Source organism: Staurois parvus, unplaced genomic scaffold (assembly GCF_062004578.1).
Source record: "Staurois parvus isolate SC_StPar_1 unplaced genomic scaffold, SC_StPar_1.0 ptg001162l, whole genome shotgun sequence".
NCBI classification, from domain to species: domain Eukaryota; kingdom Metazoa; phylum Chordata; class Amphibia; order Anura; family Ranidae; genus Staurois; species Staurois parvus.
The window spans coordinates 1,484,712-1,507,474 of record NW_028318958.1 but is presented as its reverse complement, the minus strand read 5'-3'; positions in this window follow the sequence as shown (position 1 = coordinate 1,507,474).

The following is a 22,763-nucleotide window of genomic DNA, read 5'->3' as shown; positions in this document are numbered from 1 at the left end:
CATGCTGCTGCCAAGTCCAGAGTCTGTCATGGTCCCTGTACGGCCTCCCATTGCTGCTGTCTCCATCGCCACACTCTGCTGCCATGTGCCACTTTCAGGTCTCTTCACACTGCTGGTGTGTTAAATTTTTTGACATAGGGTGCAGGCAGATTACGGGCCTCACATAGCTGCTGCCAGGCCCCTAATCTGCCATGGGCCCCTATATACCACCTCCTCCTGCTGCTGCCAGGTCCAGAGTCTCTCATGGGTCCCTGTACGGCCTCCCATTGCTGCTGTCTCCATCGCCACACTCTGCTGCCATGTGCCACTTTCAGGTCTCTTCACACTGCTGGTGTGTTAAATTTTTTGACATAGGGTGCTGCAAGATAACGGGCCTCACATAGCTGCTGCCAGGCCCCTAATCAGCCATGGGCCCCTATACCGCCTCCTCCTGCTGCTGCCAGGTCCAGAGTCTCTCATGCCATGTGCCACTTTCAGGTCTCTTCACACTGCTGGTGTGTTAAATTTTTTGACATAGGGTGCAGGCAGATTACGGGCCTCACATAGCTGCTGCCAGGCCCCTAATCTGCCATGGGCCCCTATATACCGCCTCCTCATGCTGCTGCCAAGTCCAGAGTCTGTCATGGTCCCTGTACGGCCTCCCATTGCTGCTGTCTCCATCGCCACACTCTGCTGCCATGTGCCACTTTCAGGTCTCTTCACACTGCTGGTGTGTTAAATTTTTTGACATAGGGTGCAGGCAGATTACGGGCCTCACATAGCTGCTGCCAGGCCCCTAATCTGCCATGGGCCCCTATATACCGCCTCCTCATGCTGCTGCCAAGTCCATAGTCTGTCATGGTCCCTGTACGGCCTCCCATTGCTGCTGTCTCCATCGCCACACTCTGCTGCCATGTGCCACTTTCAGGTCTCTTCACACTGCTGGTGTGTTAAATTTTTTGACATAGGGTGCAGGCAGATTACGGGCCTCACATAGCTGCTGCCAGGCCCCTAATCTGCCATGGGCCCCTATATACCGCCTCCTCATGCTGCTGCCAAGTCCAGAGTCTGTCATGGTCCCTGTACGGCCTCCCATTGCTGCTGTCTCCATCGCCACACTCTGCTGCCATGTGCCACTTTCAGGTCTCTTCACACTGCTGGTGTGTTAAATTTTTTGACATAGGGTGCAGGCAGATTACGGGCCTCACATAGCTGCTGCCAGGCCCCTAATCTGCCATGGGCCCCTATATACCGCCTCCTCATGCTGCTGCCAAGTCCAGAGTCTGTCATGGTCCCTGTACGGCCTCCCATTGCTGCTGTCTCCATCGCCACACTCTGCTGCCATGTGCCACTTTCAGGTCTCTTCACACTGCTGGTGTGTTAAATTTTTTGACATAGGGTGCAGGCAGATTACGGGCCTCACATAGCTGCTGCCAGGCCCCTAATCTGCCATGGGCCCCTATATACCGCCTCCTCATGCTGCTGCCAAGTCCAGAGTCTGTCATGGTCCCTGTACGGCCTCCCATTGCTGCTGTCTCCATCGCCACACTCTGCTGCCATGTGCCACTTTCAGGTCTCTTCACACTGCTGGTGTGTTAAATTTTTTGACATAGGGTGCAGGCAGATTACGGGCCTCACATAGCTGCTGCCAGGCCCCTAATCTGCCATGGGCCCCTATATACCGCCTCCTCATGCTGCTGCCAAGTCCAGAGTCTGTCATGGTCCCTGTACGGCCTCCCATTGCTGCTGTCTCCATCGCCACACTCTGCTGCCATGTGCCACTTTCAGGTCTCTTCACACTGCTGGTGTGTTAAATTTTTTGACATAGGGTGCAGGCAGATTACGGGCCTCACATAGCTGCTGCCAGGCCCCTAATCTGCCATGGGCCCCTATATACCGCCTCCTCATGCTGCTGCCAAGTCCAGAGTCTGTCATGGTCCCTGTACGGCCTCCCATTGCTGCTGTCTCCATCGCCACACTCTGCTGCCATGTGCCACTTTCAGGTCTCTTCACACTGCTGGTGTGTTAAATTTTTTGACATAGGGTGCAGGCAGATTACGGGCCTCACATAGCTGCTGCCAGGCCCCTAATCTGCCATGGGCCCCTATATACCACCTCCTCCTGCTGCTGCCAGGTCCAGAGTCTCTCATGGGTCCCTGTACGGCCTCCCATTGCTGCTGTCTCCATCGCCACACTCTGCTGCCATGTGCCACTTTCAGGTCTCTTCACACTGCTGGTGTGTTAAATTTTTTGACATAGGGTGCTGCAAGATAACGGGCCTCACATAGCTGCTGCCAGGCCCCTAATCAGCCATGGGCCCCTATACCGCCTCCTCCTGCTGCTGCCAGGTCCAGAGTCTCTCATGCCATGTGCCACTTTCAGGTCTCTTCACACTGCTGGTGTGTTTAATTTTTTGACATAGGGTGCAGGCAGATTACGGGCCTCACATAGCTGCTGCCAGGCCCCTAATCTGCCATGGGCCCCTATATACCGCCTCCTCATGCTGCTGCCAAGTCCAGAGTCTGTCATGGTCCCTGTACGGCCTCCCATTGCTGCTGTCTCCATCGCCACACTCTGCTGCCATGTGCCACTTTCAGGTCTCTTCACACTGCTGGTGTGTTAAATTTTTTGACATAGGGTGCAGGCAGATTACGGGCCTCACATAGCTGCTGCCAGGCCCCTAATCTGCCATAGGCCCCTATATACCGCCTCCTCATGCTGCTGCCAAGTCCAGAGTCTGTCATGGTCCCTGTACGGCCTCCCATTGCTGCTGTCTCCATCGCCACACTCTGCTGCCATGTGCCACTTTCAGGTCTCTTCACACTGCTGGTGTGTTAAATTTTTTGACATAGGGTGCAGGCAGATTACGGGCCTCACATAGCTGCTGCCAGGCCCCTAATCTGCCATGGGCCCCTATATACCACCTCCTCCTGCTGCTGCCAGGTCCAGAGTCTCTCATGGGTCCCTGTACGGCCTCCCATTGCTGCTGTCTCCATCGCCACACTCTGCTGCCATGTGCCACTTTCAGGTATCTTCACACTGCTGGTGTGTTAAATTTTTTGACATAGGGTGCTGCAAGATAACGGGCCTCACATAGCTGCTGCCAGGCCCCTAATCAGCCATGGGCCCCTATACCGCCTCCTCCTGCTGCTGCCAGGTCCAGAGTCTCTCATGCCATGTGCCACTTTCAGGTCTCTTCACACTGCTGGTGTGTTTAATTTTTTGACATAGGGTGCAGGCAGATTACGGGCCTCACATAGCTGCTGCCAGGCCCCTAATCTGCCATGGGCCCCTATATACCGCCTCCTCATGCTGCTGCCAGGTCCAGAGTCTCTCATGGGTCCCTGTACGGCCTCCCATTGCTGCTTTCTCCATCGCCACACTCTGCCATGTGCCACTTTCAGGTCTCCTCACACACTGCTGGTGTGTTGAATTTTTTGACATAGGGTGCTGGCAGATTACGGGCCTCCCATAGCTGCTGCCAGGCCCCTAATCTGCCATGGGCCCCTATATACCGCCTCCTCATGCTGCTGCCAAGTCCAGAGTCTGTCATGGGTCCCTGTACGGCCTCCCATTGCTGCTGTCTCCATCGCCACACTCTGCCATGTGCCACTTTCAGGTCTCCTCACACACTGCTGGTGTGTAGAATTTTTTGACATAGGGTGCTGGCAGATTACGGGCCTCCCATAGCTGCTGCCAGGCCCCTAATCTGCCATGGGCCCCTATATACCGCCTCCTCATGCTGCTGCCAAGTCCAGAGTCTGTCATGGGTCCCTGTACGGCCTCCCATTGCTGCTGTCTCCATCGCCACACTCTGCCATGTGCCACTTTCAGGTCTCCTCACACTGCTGGTGTGTTGAATTTTTTGACATAGGGTGCTGGCAGATTACGGGCCTCCTATAGCTGCTGCCAGGCCCCTAATCTGCCATGGGCCCCTATATACCGCCTCCTCATGCTGCTGCCAAGTTCAGAGTCTGTCATGGGTCCCTGTACGGCCTCCCATTGCTGCTGTCTCCATCGCCACACTCTGCCATGTGCCACTTTCAGGTCTCCTCACACTGCTGGTGTGTTGAATTTTTTGACATAGGGTGCTGGCAGATTACGGGCCTCCTATAGCTGCTGCCAGGCCCCTAATCTGCCATAAGCCCCTATATACCGCCTCCTCATGCTGCTGCCAAGTCCAGAGTCTGTCATGGGTCCCTGTACGGCCTCCCATTGCTGCTGTCTCCATCGCCACACTCTGCCATGTGCCACTTTCAGGTCTCCTCACACACTGCTGGTGTGTTGAATTTTTTGACATAGGGTGCTGGCAGATTACGGGCCTCCTATAGCTGCTGCCAGGCCCCTAATCTGCCGTAGGCCCCTATATACCGCCTCCTCATGCTGCTGCCAGGTCCAGAGTCTCTCATGGGTCCCTGTACGGCCTCCCATTGCTGCTGTCTCCATCGCCACACTCTGCCATGTGCCACTTTCAGGTCTCCTCACACTGCTGGTGTGTTCCATTTTTTGTCATAGGGTGCTGGCAGATTATGGGCCTCCCATAACTGCTGCCAGGCCCTTAATCTGCCATGGGCCCCTATACCGACTCCTCATGCTGTGACGTTGCAACAAGGTGGAATTCAACCCTACATATGTTAGACCGCCTTTACGAACAGCAAAAGGCCATCACAGATTTCCTGATGTTAAAAGCAGATAAAGGTACTCCCTGTGTAACTTAGATGTCAGCCATTGGCAGCTCATGCGTGACACCTGCGCTTGCTCAGGCCCTTTGAGGAGGCCACGCTATTCGTGAGTCGGCAGGACTATGGGATGAACGACGTCATTCCTCTGTTGCACGTCCTGGAACAAATGCTGTTAACAATGGCTGGTCAGGGTGCGGTAGACGTGGCGCACAGATCTCAACGCCACATGGCCCCTGTGGGGGCAGGACTGGAAGAAGAGGAGGAGGTAGAGGAGGACATTGGTGCTCAGGAATTATTGAGTGAAATGGGTGGTTTTTCCACTCAGCGGACAGGAGTGGAGGAGCAGGAGCATCTGGTAGAGGAGGAGGAAGAGGAGACAGAGGACCTAGACGCACCGTGGCAGTATGCTGTGGAGATGGAGGCAGGGAGTCCCTCGCATTCCTTGGCACAAATGGCCCATAGCATGCTCGGTTGCTTGCGTAGCGACAGCCGAATAATAACCATCAGACAGAGGGATGACTTTTGGCTGTCCACCTTGTTGGACCCTCGCTACCGTTCAAAAATGGTGGCCTTTTTCACACCTGCTGAGAGGGAGGCCAAAATAACGTACTATAAAAAACACCTATGTAGTCAGCTGGTCTCTGCCTGTCTGCGCCAACGTCCATCCTCAGACACTGTGGGCCCTGTGCGCTCGTGTTCCGCTGCCATGGCAGCAGGGGAGGGGTGGGGTGGTAGGAGCAGTGGCAGCTCCACCAGCAGCGGCTGCCTCAGTCTGCAGTCGATGATGAGTAGCTTTCTTCACCAGCGCAGTGAGGAAACTACTAACCAGCCGCAGCAGCAGCAGCAGCATCAGGTGGACCTGGAGCAGGACCTCAAACAACAGGCTTAGGCCTACTTGGACAGCACCCTGCCAACCGAGGTAGACAATCCCCTTGACTACTGGGCAACGAAACTTGACCTTTGGCCCCAACTAGCTGAATTTGCCCTTGAAAGGCTGTCATGCCCGGCCAGTAGCGTGGCATCGGAGCGCGTGTTTAGTGCGGCAGGAGGTATTGCAACTCCGCGGAGGACACGACTGTCCACCCAAAGTGTGGAGAGACTCACGTTTGTGAAAATGAATCAGGCGTGGATTAGTCTGGATTTCAAACCACCAGTTCCTGACACAACTGACTAAATCCGCCATGAATCATGCCCCAAACATGTGCCACTTTCAGGTCTCCTCACACTGCTGGTGTGTTCCATTTTTTGTCATAGGGTGCTGGCAGATTACGGGCCTCCCATAGCTGCTGCCAGGCCCCTAATCTGCCATGGGCCCCTATACCGCCTCCTCATGCTGCTGCCAAGTCCAGAGTCTCTCATGGGTCCCTGTACGGCCTCCCATTGCTGCTGCCTCCATCGCCACACTCTGCCATGTGCCACTTTCAGGTCTCCTCACACTGCTGGTGTGTTCCATTTTTTGTCATAGGGTGCTGGCAGATTACGGGCCTCCCATAGCTGCTGCCAGGCCCCTAATCTGCCATGGGCCCCTATACCGCCTCCTCATGCTGCTGCCAGGTCCAGAGTCTCTCATGGGTCCCTGTACGGCCTCCCATTGCTGCTGTCTCCATCGCCACACTCTGCCATGTGCCACTTTCAGGTCTCCTCACACTGCTGGTGGGTTCCATTTTTTGTCATAGGGTGCTGGCAGATTACGGGCCTCCCATAGCTGCTGCCAGGCCCGTAATCTGCCATGGGCCCCCGTACCGACTCCTCATGCTGCTGCCAGGCCCGTAATCTGTCATGGGCCACTGTTGTCGCTTGTTGGCATATTCCGCTCGTTCAGATGCTCCTTCTCCTGCTACTCCTCTTCACGGATTCCGTCAGCAGTCTTTCTTGGAATCCGTTTCCAAGAGACAACAGTTTGCGAGCACGCACCCGACGGTGCAGAAGCTGAACGTCCTCCTGTCCAAGTTGCTGCTGCCAGGCTCGTAATCTGTCATGCGCCCCTGTACCGCCTCCTCATGCTGCTGCCAGGTCCAGAGTGTGTCATGGGCCCCCGTACCGACTCCTCATGCTGCTGCCAGGCCCGTAATCTGTCATGGGCCCCTGTACCGCCTCCCCATGCTGCTGCCAGGTCCAGAGTGTGTCATGGGTCCCTGTACGGCCTCCCATTGCTGCTGCCAGGCCCGTAATCTGCCATGGGCCCCTGTACCGACTCCTCATGCTGCTGCCAGGCCCGTAATCTGTCATGGGCCCCTGTACCGCCTCCTCATGCTGCTGCCAGGTCCAGAGTGTGTCATGGGTCCCTGTACGGCCTCCCATTGCTGCTGTCTCTATCGCCACACTCTGCCATGTGCCACTTTCAGGTCTCCTCACACTGCTGGTGGTTTCCATTTTTGTCATAGGGTGCTGTATGGCCTCCCATTGCTGCTGCCTCCACCGCCACACTGTGGCTCCACACTCTGGTTTTGGCCCCGTGACTGCCCAAATGAGTGAAGTGTGCGGTGATTCTAAGATCGACGGCACTCATCTGCATGTCATACTGACTGACAGTATTATTTCTCTTCCCCAGCAGACTCCAAGGGCATTTAAATTAAAGGTACAGTGTTCTGCACTAATATTAAGTCTCTCTGAAGCCTAGAAACACCCTTTTTTAAGTTAAATTCACAGCGAATTTATTCGACTCGAATCGAATATTGTCCACGAATTCGCCGAATCAGTCGAATCGAATTTTTCATTTCTTCGCTCATCTCTAACCATGATATTGCAGTTCCCCATTGCACATCCGCGCTCTAATTTTTGGCGTTTAGATGCTTCCCTGCTCGCGGATATTGTTACGGAACAAGAGATCCGCTCTTCCCTAACTGAATATTTTTCTTTGAATAACTCCGTGGATACTTCACCTCTCACGCAGTGGGAAGCCCACAAATGTGTGATTCGGGGTATTCTTATAGCTAAAGCGACGAATCGTAAAAGGCTCAAACAAGAGCGTATGAAACTCCTTACTGACAGGATCCACTCACTGGAGCGAGCTCATAAGCGGACCCTGGCCGCTTCCACTCTCTTGGAACTGACGAACGCTCGCACACAACTTCTCTCGGAACTGGGTAAGGTAGTCAGGAAAAGATATATTCTCTCACGGAAGCTCTACTATGAATTCGCAAATAAGAGCGGACGGTTTTTAGCTAGAGCTCTGCGTGAACAACGATCGTCCATGACGGTTCATAAAATTAGGGGCCCCGACGGCATTGAGGCCACATCTAACCCTGACATTGCTGCTCAATTTGAAAATTTTTATAAATCTTTATACAATCTTCCTCCGGAGCGCCCCCCTATACACACAGATAAATCCAGAGCCTCCTTGATTTCCGATTTCCTCCATCTCCACGGTCCGACCGCCCTCTCCGAGGACCTGGTTCTCGCTCTTGAAAAAGACATCTCCCTAAATGAACTGCAGTGCGCGGTGAAACAGATGAAGTCGGGTAAGAGTCCGGGCCCTGATGGTTTTACGGCAGCTTACTACAAATCTTTTCTAGATATTTTGGGAGCTCCATTTCTTTCTGCCTTTAATACGCTTTCCCACCCTTCACAACCGCATAACCGTCTCCTGGAGGCTCACATTACGGTTATCCCCAAAAGTGGGAAAGATACCACCCAGGTGTCCAACTATAGACCCATTTCCTTGCTGAACGTGGATATTAAGCTATTCGCTAAGATCATTGCTAATCGCTTTCTCCCCTTGCTCCCCTCTCTGGTCCACGTTGATCAAGTTGGATTCATCCCGGGCAGAGAAGCAAGGGACAACACGATTAAGGCTCTTAATCTCAACCATTGGATCCATGGCTCTAGATATCCTGGTTTTTACCTCTCCTTGGATGCAGAGAAGGCCTTTGATAGGATTGCATGGGATTATCTAAAGGCGTCTCTAGTGGCCTTGGGATTGGGTGAGAAGATGCTCAACTTTATCATGGCCCTATACTCTGACCCATCTGCCCAAGTGCGAGTTAACGGCCATCTGTCAAACCCCTTTCATTTGAAAAATGGCACCCGCCAGGGATGTCCCCTATCCCCCATCTTGTTCGTTTTGTCCCTCGAACCGCTGCTAAGGAAAATCCGTCTTAACCCTGATATTAAGGGGGTCATGATAGCAGACAAAGAGTTCAAGTTAGCAGCCTACGCGGATGACATTCTCCTGTTTCTTACAGACCCTCGTACTACCTTACCCAATCTACTGAAAGACCTTGCCTTTTTTAGATTCCTGTCAAATTTCAAAATTAACTTCTCCAAGTCCTCTGCCCTTAATATGACCCTGCCAGCCGCACTAGTCTCTTTTTGTGAGTCCCAATTCCCATTTCATTGGGAAAGGGATTCCTTTACTTATCTCGGTGTCCAGCTTACCCGCCACATTGGTGACCTTTATGCAAAAAATTTCCTTCCAGCGCTTCGCTCTATGCAGGAAGATCTCAGTAAGTGGCATCGTCCTTGCTTCTCATGGTTCGGTCGGGCAGCGATCATCAAAATGAACATACTTCCCCGCCTCTTATATCTCTTCCAGACATTACCAATTCAGTTACCGATGACCTTCTTCATATCTTGCAAAAGAATGTGCTCGTTGTTCCTATGGAACCATAAACGTCCGCGCATTGCCTACTCCCAATTGATCCTCCCTAAACTTGCGGGTGGTATTGGGTTCCCTGACCTTCAACGCTACTATTGGGCATGTCACCTCGCACGGATAGTCGATTGGCACGTTCACACGTTATCCAAGGATTGGATATATGTTGAAAGTGCTTCCTCCTCCCTACCCCTGGCCTCAATCCCTTGGCTTTTACCGAAACATACGCCACTGGCCCTTCTTACTCACCCACTGATAGGGCCCACCTTAAAAATTTTTCGTTTGGCGTGTAAATCCGCGTCTATCTCTGAAACACCCAACCCCTTAACCTCTATCCGCCTTAACCCTGATTTCCCTCCCGGGATGCACCAAGATTTTTTATCTAAACACTGGCCATATAAACAGGTCTTGGCGAAACACTTCATCCACAATGGCAAGTTGAAAACACTTCAAGAATTACTTACGAGTCTGGATATCCGCGAATTCCCCTTTTGGGCATACCTCCAAATTAGACACTACCTGCTATCACATAAACCCACTCAGAACTGGTCCCACCCTCTTACCCTGTTCGAGTCTATTTGCGCTAAAGCAGAACCATGTAAACATTTGATTTCGGAGATCTACCCCCTCTTACTGGAAAACAGGACATACAACTCTCTTTCCTCTTGTCGGGCCTGGAATAGAGATTTAGACACTAACCTATCAGACTCCGACTGGGATTTAATTTTTCAGTACTCTCATAAATGCTCCCTTAATGTCTCGACCCAGGAAAACAGCTACAAAATAGCCTCTAGATGGTATCACACCCCTTTGAGGATTCATCGTTTCAATCCTTCCTTTCCCAACAGCTGTTGGAGATGCGGAACTTCTGTTGGTTCGTTTCTTCACATCTGGTGGTCCTGCCCGGCTCTTCAACCGTTTTGGCGAGAGGTTCATCGGCTTGTGGTGTCCGTGACTACCTTGCCCTTAGTTCTTTCCCCAGCTCAATTTCTCCTTTACCACTCTCCCCTTCCCAGGGGACAATACTTCAAATCCCTGGCCATGCATATGGTCAATGCGGCCAGACTTTGTATTCCTGTTCTGTGGGGCTCCACCCGTCCTCCCTCTATACGTGATTGGCTCACCCGAGTGGGAAAAATAGCGGATATGGAGGAGTTGATTGCAACTGCACACGATACCCCCACGACATTTTCTCACGTATGGGCCTGTTGGACACATTTTCTGACTACTCCTGTATACCGATCTCTTATGGACCAGTCGGTCTGAATTCAATTGAACCCCCTGAGGGCGCTACTCTCTCTTGTTTGACTCTGTGGGGGCAGATTACCCCCGTCTGTCCTCCTCCCCCAACCGACCGATTCTGATGACAGGCTGGAATTTTGTAGGTTTGGCGACTGTATCACCGTATGGATAACAATCACTCTGTTATTCCCTTTCTCATTTGCCCACCCCCTGTGCTGCTCCTTCCCCTCCCCCCCCCCCGTTTTGTTTTTATGTTTTGTTTTGTTCTTCTCTCTCTTACTCTGCCCCCCCCCTTTCTTTTTTTTGTTTTTCTCCGCTCTATGGCTTCTTTTCTTCATTTCAGACTAACCTCTGCATGCATTGGTCAACTACCCAAAGGACAATTAGCTATGATGACAGAATCACTTCCCCTTTCATACTAGCAGTATACTTGATCACACATTCTCACATCCGCGCTCAGACGCCTCCACCACTTTCAACTTATAGCACTGACTCTGGCTTAGACGTCATTTGCGCTCTTCTCCCCACTGCAGATCCACACTTTGTGACGTTATCAGAGGAGGTCTGGGGCCTCCTGGCCTAACGCGTTTCATTACAAGCGTCCTAATGTATTTCAGGCACTACCGTGTCGTGGTTTAGTTACCCCACACTGTTTTGTTTTTGTAATTGTACTTGTTTTCATGCACTCTTGACTGGATGTGTGTGTTGCTAATTGTCTTTCTCACATTTCATGTTTATCTTAGCTTATTATGTCAATCTGTATTTCACAATAAACATTATTTTTTTGGAAAAAAAAAAAAAAAAATGATCTAAAATAAAAGAATATGCACTCAACACAACCACATACAACATAAAACTTTCCTATCTGTCCTATCCTTTAATGTAACCCTAAAAATTTTAAATTGGTTATAAAATTGCCCATGCAATAAAAAGATCTGTTTAACATGTGTTGCTACTTTTGGTTGATATGTGTTGCTTACATGGGCTTACAAGAAGTAGACATGGAGCTACCAAAGTAAAAATGTTTATTAGCAGTCAGATGGCCAGCCAAGGGCGCAATGCATGCAGAGACACAGAGTCTAAGAACTCTTGTTTCTCTCCCTACACTATGTTATAATGTATTTATGTTACTGCACACATTTTGTGCTGTGTATTTGGTTATTTAGCCAGAGCCACCTTTGGTTTCTAGTTTACAATGCAAAAAGACTGGCTGCTTACAGCTTCATCATACTACTATATATGATCATGTATATTTAACTTTGAACATTCCAATAAAATTGAATATACACCCTTCTCTTTTGAAGAGTCATTCTGGGAATCATAAGGTATCACATTTATACAACTGATTAAAAAAATCCTATCTTGCAGCTTGTTCATACTCCAAAGTATATAGAGTACCGTTAAATACTTTACAAGCAGCTGTGTCATCCAACAAACAAAACTTACAGAAATGTTATTCATTTTTGTCTGCAGGAAAATCACCAAGCCAACTTTTACACCTACCCTTTTTTTAAGGATTAGTCTCACAAAACATACAAGGCATGTAATTGTTGTGGTACACTGCAGTGGAATAAATGGTGCATGTCGACCATACTTATTTTCTCCACCAATGGGACCTCTGAATCACAATTGTAAAGAGCAGACTGAAGAGAAGCAATATATCCTTGACTTGAATGTTGGCTTTGTATCAAGAACATAAGCTATATGAATGGAATTTGGGAATGATTAGGTCAAACTGCTTTTGTTCAGGTTCTGTGTGTTACTATGCTCGAAGGCTAGAAGATACGTAGCAATAGTGCTATGAGCAGTCATTAAGTGGTGTAGCGCTATCCCCAAAGGAGCCGCTGGTTATATTGGGACCTCTATTTTTATTGTGACTCCGATAAATGCCTCAGCACCACTTGTACCTCAGGTTACCCACTTTAACAGAGGCAGGCTAGTGATTTTTCAATACCTTAGAGTCACCTAGAAAATAGACTTGAGACTTGTGATATTTAAGGTACTACCATAAACTCAAACCAGACCAATGTAAACTGTAGCTCTCTTAACTAAATGAGCAGTAAAAAATGCAACCAAGACAGATACCAGCACAGCTAAAGGCTAAGTTGCCAAATGCTCGTGTGATGAGGGAGCTACGCCTAGGCCTTTTGTAAAAAATTATTGGCAATATCCCAGAAACTGTCCGCAACAGAAAGTGAACTATACTATATTGCCAAAAGTATTGGGACACCCTTCCAAATCATTGGATTCAGGTGTTCCAATCACCTCCATGGCCACAGGTGTATAAAATCCAGCACCTAGGCATGCAGACTACTTATACAAACATTTGTGAAAGAATGGGTTGCTCTCCAGAGCTCAGTGAATTCAAGCGTGGTACCGTGATAGGTTACCACCTGTGAAATAAGTTCATACGTGGAATTTCCTGGCTATTAAATATTTCACGGTCAACTGTTAGTGGTATTATGACAAAGTGGAAGCAACTGTGAGCAACAGCAACTCAGCCATGAAGTGGTAGGCCACGTAAAATGGCAGGGAAAGGTCAGAGAATGCTGAAGCGCACAGTGCACAGAAGTCGCCAACTGTCTGCAGAGTCAATAGCTAAAGACCTTCAGACTTTGTGTGGCCTTCAGATTAGCACAACAACAGTGCATAGAGAGCTTCATGGAATGGGTTTCCATGGGCGAGCTGCTGCATCCAAGCCTTACATCATCAAGTACAATGCAGATCGTTGGATGCAGTGGTGTAAAGTACGCCGCCATTGGACTCTAGAGCAGTGAAGACAAGTTTTCTGTTGTGACAAATCACGCTTCTCTGGCAATCCAATGGACATGTCTGGGTTTGGCAGTTGCCAGGAGAACTGTACTTGCCTGACTGCATTGTGCCAAGTGTAAAGTTTGGTGGAGGGGGGATTATAGTGTGTGGTTGTGTTTCAGGGTTTGGGCTTGGCCCCTTAGTTCCAGTGAAGGGAACTCTTAAGGTGTCTACATACCAAGACATTTTGTACAATTTCATGTTCTCAACTTTGAGGGAACAGTTTGGCCCAAAATCCCCAACATGACTGCGCACTAGTGCACAAAGCAAGGTCCATATTGACATGGATGAGTGAGTTTGGGGTGGAGGAATTGACGGGCCTGCACAGAGTCCTGACCTTAACCCAATAGAACACATATGGGATGAATTAGAGCAGAGACTGCAAGCCAGGCCTTCTAGTCCGACATCAGTGCCTGACCTCACAAATGCACTTCTGGAAGAATGGTCAAACATTCCCATAGACACACTCCTAAACCTTGTGGACAGCCTTCCCAGAAGAGTTGAAGCTATTATAGCTGCAAATGGTGGCCCAACTCAATATTGAACCCTATGGACTAAGACTGGGATGCCATTAAAGTTCATCTGCATGTAAAGGCAGTTTTCTCAATACTTCTGGCAATATAATGTATGTGAGTCCTTAAATTCAGTCTTCTGATGTCTACGTTGGGGCCCTTGAAAACATTCCCTTTTTTTCATCACAAATGAAAGCAATTTTGCAGTAATACTTTTCAAGCTCTGGATAATTCAGTAACAGCAATTCTAGTTTCAGTGGTGCCACTCACAGCCCTACAGTGACATAGTGTAATGGCAATTTAAGTGCTATACCACCAGTGAAGGTAATTCAGTCACAGGCTGGTGATATATACAGGTAGACTCACAACATATGTCCCAGGGTCCTAGGCCTAGAAATGCCATTGATTTGTTTCTGGCTGTTAAGTCCTTGTGCTGCTACAGCCAATGTTAATTGAATATGGCCATGTGGCTGCTTGTATATTTCAGAAGGAATAAAACTTGCTTTCCCATATGGAAATCAAACTCCAACCTGAACGGTAGAAGCTGTCTGCAGCATTCCAGGCAATTCATGAACATTCAGAAATGTCCATAGATTTAAGCAAAGAACATACGTATAGGCGCTCAAAAATGTTATCCTGAGCAGTAGATTATGCAAATCTTTGCTGGCCACAAACTCTGATAGACAATATGTAACTTTTTTAGGGATTTTGTTGTAGGCTATGATGCGTTTTTATAACCTATATACTATTTGCTGGTACTGAAAAAATGCAGTGCTGCACATGACAAATGTAATGTTGTTTGTTATAGTAAATATAAACTCTACCTGACATCTTTTCAAGCTGTATGACTCACAGCGCACGTGGCATGTGAAACCATGCAGGGAAAATTGGAAGTTTGTGTATGAGGCGGCACAGCTCCAAATCTGTCGTTAGCAGCCAATAGCTGTATAATAAAGAAAGTGATGTCATGTCAAAGTCATCTCAACAGGGCATTCAGCAAACAGTGTCATTTACAAGCCAGCCTCGTGCTGAAAGCTGCTCTTACCTGCAGGACTGCATGTTCCACATCAGAGGGTGGTTCCATTACGTGATATGACCTGCTATTATTGCCTCCTTGGCAAACGTTCCCATTGGTATGTTTCAGAATCAGATTTATGTTTTCCAAGATCTGTCAATAAGCCTGAAGAACAAGCCCAGTGTTTCAAAGGCTTTTTTTTTTTTAAATATGTTTTAGCTATCCACTAAAAGCAGTCAATTTGACAAAACACCTACCTGTGTATGGAAATAAAATCAGTAATTCAACACATTGAGCTTTTGTATAAAAAAAACATAACACAGGACTGAAGACAAAAATATTGCATTTCACAAAGAGTTCTCATTTTAAAGCATTATTGATGTACATTTAGTTTGCTAGAGTTTTTGTTATAAGCAATAACCATTTTTTTCAAATAAAATATTTGCAGTTGCGTACAAACAGTGGAACATGTGCGATGTGCATTGGCATAGCCTCTTCTAGTCTCCATTAAAGAGAACATTTGACAGGAGGACAACACAGCAGAACAATTGGGAGACAGGGACAGAACATTGTCACCCTATAACAGGAATTTGTATTATTTGTAGTAAAATCAACAAGTAATATTTTAAAGTTATATTAAACCTTTTTTTTCTTAATACCAAACATGTTATACTTATCTGCTCTGTGCAGTGGTTCTGCACAGACCAGACCTGATCCTCCTCTTCTCAGGTGCCCCACTAGTGCTCCTGGCTCCTCCCTTTTGACCAGTGCCCCCAATAGCAACCCATTTGCTATGGAGACACTGGTGCGTGCTTGCTCCCGAGCCCTGCTCTATGCATCAATAAGACACATAGAGAAACAGCTCACCCCCCTCTTTCCTCATTGGCTCACTGGCTGTGATTGACAGCAGTGGGAACCAATGGCTCCTGCTGCTGTGTCTCAGCTAATAAGGAGAGAGAGTCCCATGACAGCCGAGGCTTTGGTGCACATTGCTGGATTGAGAGGGGACTCAGGCGAGGAGGGACTGCGTAGGGAGCAGTACACAGAAAGTTTTTTATCTTTATAGAATGAATGAAGGTAAAACACTTTCAGCCTTTACATCCACTTTAATGAAAACTGCATGCAAAGAGGAGTTGGGGGTTTGCAAACCTTTTGTTTGTTGTGTCCCTTGGCATGCTCCCTATCATGTTACACATGCATTGTTTCTTGCTTTAAATAATTTTGCCCCTACCTCACTCCATAGGACTTGCTCTGTATAGTTAGTTACACCCTCTTTCAATGTTATTTAGTGATCATATGTGTACTGCTTGACCTGGTCATATTATGATCGTTTGAACTATATAAATGGTAATTTCTTTGAAGATCTGCACACGTTTTGGATTAAAGTTCTTCTAAGATTTGCAAGGTGTATTTGGATTGAGTCAATGTCTACAATCTCTGCTGATATTGTGAGTTATTGCTGTCTCACCACCACTTGATAAGCTATAGAGATCAAACTTTTTAATTCTTAGACTGGGGAGGCAGAACCATCTCAATGAGTTGGGTTTTTCGGTCTATATTGGGAGGGTGGAGCTGGTAGAGAGTATCAAGTGGTGTGATTGAGATAGAAGACATCACGTAGTGCCTGGTGCCCATGTCTCTTTCTTTTCCCTTTGATGGACATCCAAACAAGTAACATGTAGATCAGATACTACAGCTGATAAGCGGTGAACTTTGAGCATTTGGGAACAGCTCGCAGCATGTTTCAAAGCAGCAACTCCCTTCTGCAAAGCTCAGGTAGCACAGGGACTGTAGCAGTTATACTGATAGTTGAAAATTGTTCTAGTTGGGGCCTGAACCATTAAGGGATTAAACCATGATGAGGCTTCCAATGATATAGACTTCTATGTTACAAATTATGTGGATTGTTTTTATTAAAGAATTTAAGAAATGACATAAAATACTTCCTTACTGTGTTACACAAGAAGGGCCAAAGGCACTGCTAAGGTCAGGAGTGGGTGGTAATCTGAGTACAATGGACCTCTCAACGCAGTGGTTGGGAAGGTTCCATGGGAAAGATATCTGGGCAACTGTTATATGAATTAGATCTTGAACTAACAAGAAAGCGAGACCTCACAAAAGTCTAAAGTGAAGTGAACGCTCGATCAGACCTATTTGCTGACTAGACTAAGTGACTAGACTCTGTATGTGAGTTAGAGCCAGTTGTGTAGAGCCAAACCATGCTGCTCCATCCCTGCAAAGCTGTAGTTTTAGAGACCTGGGCTGGTAACTGTCTAAAAAGCCTGTCCTTCATGTGAATTTAAAAAAGACTGAAAATAACTTTTAAAATTACTTTTACATGTTAAAGGACAAGTTTACCTTTCATGACATGTTAGACCCATATTCAGGATGTAATATGTAACATGTTACTAAATAAGCAACCCTCCGCACCCAACTCCCTCAAGCCCTCCGAGACAGCAAGCCGGGGATATCTGCTCTGCGCACAAAGAAACAAGCAGAGGGTGTACAGGCCTAGTGCATTACCTTTTAAAATTAATTTATTATGTAAAAGAAGTGGTAATATACTCACAAAAGATAAAAAGTCAAGGGCACATCATATAAAGTACAGAAACTTCCAATCTCACTGGAAAGTAACCGCAATGGGACTCTTGGACCTCCAACTGGCTGATGCGTCTCACCTCTTCCTCAGAGCCAATCTCTGCTCCGCCCACCTGTCCGCATCATTCATTCACAGAGTTCCATGAATGAGAGAACTACAACTACCACCAGTCATTGCTGCTGATGGCTTGTAGTTCTCAATGAATTACCAGGGTGCTGGTGAGCACTCTAGTAGTTAATTGATTCTTCCTGTCATTGTGTAACTGCCTGCCCATATGAAGTACAGGGAGACAGGTACACAGACATTCTGCAGGATCCTTACATTGCACCCACAATCTGATGATTGTGGGTGCAATGCTTTATAGGCTTCTAATAAAAAAAAATAAAATAAAAATGCACATTTTTTACCTGAAGAAAGATGTACATTTACTATTTTTTTAAAAAGCTAAAATTTACAAATTAGTAAGGTATATGTAAACCCAATTACTAAAATCTCATACAAGCTTAGAGCAGAATTCCAGTTAGAATTTTTTTTTGCAGTGCAGTTAGGTTGTGTCCCCACTGCATGGATCAATTTTTTTCTAGCGAGGAGGACTAAGCTCATACTCACCTGACTGGCTGATCCTACAGAAAACCGAGCTCCCCCAAGGTGCATCGGTGGACTGTTCTTGTCTGTGGAGCGTGCATAGAGTGTGCTGATGTCAGGAACCGTTCATTTACAAGACTCCTGGACCATGGGGGGGAGGACAGGAGTCGAAAAGGACTGGTCTTGTGTGGGGAGGATCGGCAGGTCAGGTGAGTATATCTTCAGTGCCCTCTCCCCTAGAACAAAATGAGCATTTGATCCATGCAGTGTCGGCACATCCCTACTACACGGGCCAAAAATGTCTTTCCTGGATTTCTGCTTTAAGCAAAGTACCCAATAGGAAGAAATTAGAATTCAGTTTCTAACTTTAGATTGTTCAATTAAGCTTTGACAATAAAACCTGGAAGCTGATTGGTTTCTATGCAGACCTGCACCAGATTTTGCACCATGCAGTTTTAGTAAATAACCTCCAATGCAGTCTTGCATTTGAACAAAAACGTTTTAGTTTGTGTACCTTTAAATAAAAAGTCCGTTCTTTGAAAGTTCTTTGAAATGTATATACAGCTTCAAATAGAGAGTGAGTAAGAAAACAGCTTGTGCTCTTCTCTCTCTTTAGAAAACTAATAATGCTGTGTGAATTGTATCATATGTGCACACTGTATTAAATGTTTATTTATAAAACAAGGAAAACAAGGATTGTGTATATATTTATATATATATATATATATATATATATATATATATACACACACAGGGCTTTTTTCTCAGATAATAGGTGCAGGAACTCCCCTTTTCTAAGTCCCCCATTGTTTCCGCCACTACTCTTCTCAGAGTACCGTCCCTTGGTTCCACCCCTTATCCACCTCCTAGTACCGTTCTTTTTAGAGAATACAGAACCAAATATAATTTGGAGGTGCTAAATAATTTTTATGGAGTATGTTAATGATTACAAGAAAATCAGTCTATCAGTCCCCTGTAGACAGCAACAACATATCCCCCAGCAACAAAAGACCCCACCCCAGCAACAATAGATCCCACACACAAAAACAGACTCCCCCAGCAACAATGGACCCCAGAAACAATAGGTCCCCCCAACAATAGACCCCACTACAGCAACAAAAGATCCCCTGCAGCAATAGACCCCACACTGCAACAATATACCACCCACAACAAAATGTCACCCCCAGAAACAAAAGATCCACCTCAGCAAAATTGGACCCCCAGTAGCAACAACAGATCTCCCAGCAGCCGGCAACCTCTCCTTCGACAGTAAATCTCTACCAGCAACATAAGACACCCCAGCAACAATAGCCCCTCACACAAAAACAAATCTCCACCAGTAACAATATATCCCCCAGAAGCCAGCATCAATTCATCTGCACACCCCTTGCCATTACATACATTCAGTGCTGGAGGTACTGGAACTGTTTTCTCCCACGGTCCCGCTGAAAAAAAAGCCCTGTATATATAGTATATATATATATATATATATATATATAGTAAAAATGAAAGAATGAGTGTATCCAGAAATTCAATGTACAGCTAAAACTTATTTTTAGTCTTAGATAAAGAGGGGAAAGGTAATTCGCTCCAAGGTTATTCTTTTGTTTCTTGTGTACCACTTAGGACATTTTCTATTACTTTCTGTTCCAGATACACAACAGGGTGTTTGTGTAAAACTCCCAAATTCAGGAGACAAATAAGTGTTCTCATTAGAAGATTTCATCTCTTGTTTTGGAGACAACCCTAACATTTTCACGGTCTGTTTTTGTTAGCAGTGAATAGAGTGGTGACTCTCCCCAATGGGGACTCTGAAAGCACTAAAGATTTGAGAGAGGGTCTAACCTTAATACTCTATCCAAAACTTAAAAAAGTCTGTGCTTAGAGATACAGTACATTTTAAATTCCAGTGTTGTATCGGTATTGACAGGTTGAATCACCCTGCAGATATTAATGTCACAGAGATGCCCATATAAGATTTCCCCATAGTAGTTCAGGTATCCACCACCTCCCATAAGGCCATAACAGTTTAATTCTTCCTAGTCTGAGAATTATACATAATTCACTGCGGGGAAACATTGTCATTATTTGGTTTTGCAATGGCATTGGCAGTTTGTTATTGGACTGACTGATAGAAACTAGGATATGATCCAACTTAGAAGTGTCATGGACAGGAGTCCATGTCTACTGAGAGAGAGAGACAATCCAGGAGATTTCAGGAGTGTACCTGAGGCTGTGTGTAGACACAGGTATCATGGGGCACACTGAAGTCAATGGATGGCACAGGATGTTCTGGGGTCACTGGGTGGCACTGGATGCTTTGCTGTGGAGCCACAGTCATCACATAGGTCATTGAAGGCACAGAGGTTACGGAGTCACTGGAGGCACATAAGTCACTGCAGACATAAAGGCACAGGGTCACAAAATCAATGGATGCAAAGGAGCACCTGGAGATGTGGGAGTGCACCAGGGGTCCAAGAGTCACTGAAGGCACAAGAATGCTGGGGTCACAGGAGACACTAGGAGTACTGAAGGGCACAGTAGTCATAATCACTGGAGACACAGGAGCACTAGGGTCACTGTCTGCTAATTGTCTGTGGCACCAATCAGGAGAGCTGTCTCCTGACTGGCTGTGGTACCTGTGCTCTAGATCAGAGGTCTTCAAACTTTTTAAACAAAGGGCCAGTTTACTGTCCTTCTGACTTTAGGGGGGCCGAACTGCAGTCATTGAGAGTAGAAAAGGTCCCAACGTCAGTTGGAAAAAAACAATGCCCCATCTTTGGTGTCATTTGGCCCATTGTTGGTATCTTTGGGAGAATTGTGCCCCACCGTTTGTGTCATTGGGAGGAATTGTGCCCCATCGTGTGTGTCATTGCGTGGAATTGTGCCCCATCGTTTGTGTAATTGCGTGGAATTGTGTCTCTTCATTGATTTCAGTGGGAGGGAAGTATGCCCCTTTGTTGATTAGTATAAGTGGATGAAATAGTGCCCCAAGGGCCAGATAAAAGCAAGCAAAAAGCCACATCTGGCCCCCAGGCCACAGTTTGGAGACCACTGCTCTAGATGAAACCTTGAAATACTGGCAGAAAGGAGACCAGGTGCTGAATCAGGCAGGAGATGAGTGTGACACCCAGGGATGGATCTAGTGGGGTGCTGGGGAGCACTGTGCCCCCCAGATTTTACTTGTGCCCCTCTAGATCTTTGAGACTGCATTCACTGATCCATGAGCCAGTCTGATGCAAACAGTTGATGTAAGGGGGCACTCTGATGGGGATAACTGATCACATGTAATGGGACACTCTAAGGCCTCTTTAAAACGAGGGATTTCTCTGCTGATTGCTAAGTTCAGAGGTGAGCTACACACAGAGTGCAAAGTTCAGAGGTACACAACACACAGAGTGCAGAATTCAGGGGTGCACTACACACAGAGTGCAAAGTTCAGAGATATACAACACACAGAGTGCAGAGTTCAGGGGTACACTATACACAGAGTGCAAAGTTCAGAGATACACAACACACAGAATGCAGAGTTCAGGGGTGCACTACACACAGAGTGCAAAGTTCAGATATACACAACACACAGAATGCAGAGTTCAGGGGTGCACTACACACAGAGTGCAAAGTTCAGAGGTACACAACACACAGAATGCAGAGTTCAGGGGTGCACTACACACAGAGTGCAAAGTGTAGAGGTACACAACACACAGAGTGCAAAGTTCAGAGATACACAACACACAGAGTGCAGAGTTCAGGAGTGCGCTACACACAGAGTGCAAAGTTCAGAGATACACAACACACAGAGTGCAGAGTTCAGGGGTGTATTACACACAGAGTGCAAAGTTTGGAGGTGTGCTACACACAGTGCAGAGTTCAAGGGTGTGTTATGCACAAAGTGCAGAGTTCAAGGGTACACCACATACTGAGTGCAGAGTTCAGGGGTGCACTATGCACAGAATGCAGCGTTTAAGGGTACACTACATGCAGAGTGCAGGGTTCAGGAGTGTGCTAGACACAAAGTACAATGTTCTGAGGTGGTCTAAGTACAGAGCTCAAAGTTGCATTACACAGAGTTCAGTCTTCTTCCACAGCTGCTTACCTCTTATCCCCCATCAACATCTCACTTTTGCCCCTCTTAAGCTCTGATGGCTGCACAGAACCCCTCCTCCACTGCTCTCATCTTCTCCCCCCACTCCTTAAAAGCCCCACCATCTTCTATGTCTTACTTTTGTAGACATATTAAGCTAAAGCCGGCTCTAGTACTTCCACCCACACTAAGCGGCTCTGCCTCTCTCACTTGCAGGGAGATCATCCAGTGGGGGCATCTGCATCCAGGCACCAGGGGAAAAAAAAGAAGATCACAGAGGGTCCAGCTGACCCCTCCAGCCCATGAATGCACTGCAGCTCGGGCACCTGCAGCTCCCTTGTCCCTGTCCTGCACTCAGTAGGATTTGCTCAGGAGATCCGATCTGTGGGAGTTGCTAGGAGACAACCTACTCAGACTTCTGTGTTTATAAGTGACAGTGGTGAGCAGAGAGCAGAGGGCCTGAGCCAGAGGTGGTGGAACTGAGTTCCACCACATTTCAGCTGAAAAAGAACACTGCTGAAACACAACTCTGGTTGAATGAACACAGAAGGCACAGCAGACAGCAGCTGTGTCAGTGGGGGGGAGGAGAGTGTTAAATGTATTGGCAGATTTAGATACACTAACAAAAAAGTCAAACTGCAGCTCACACTTTATTTTTAT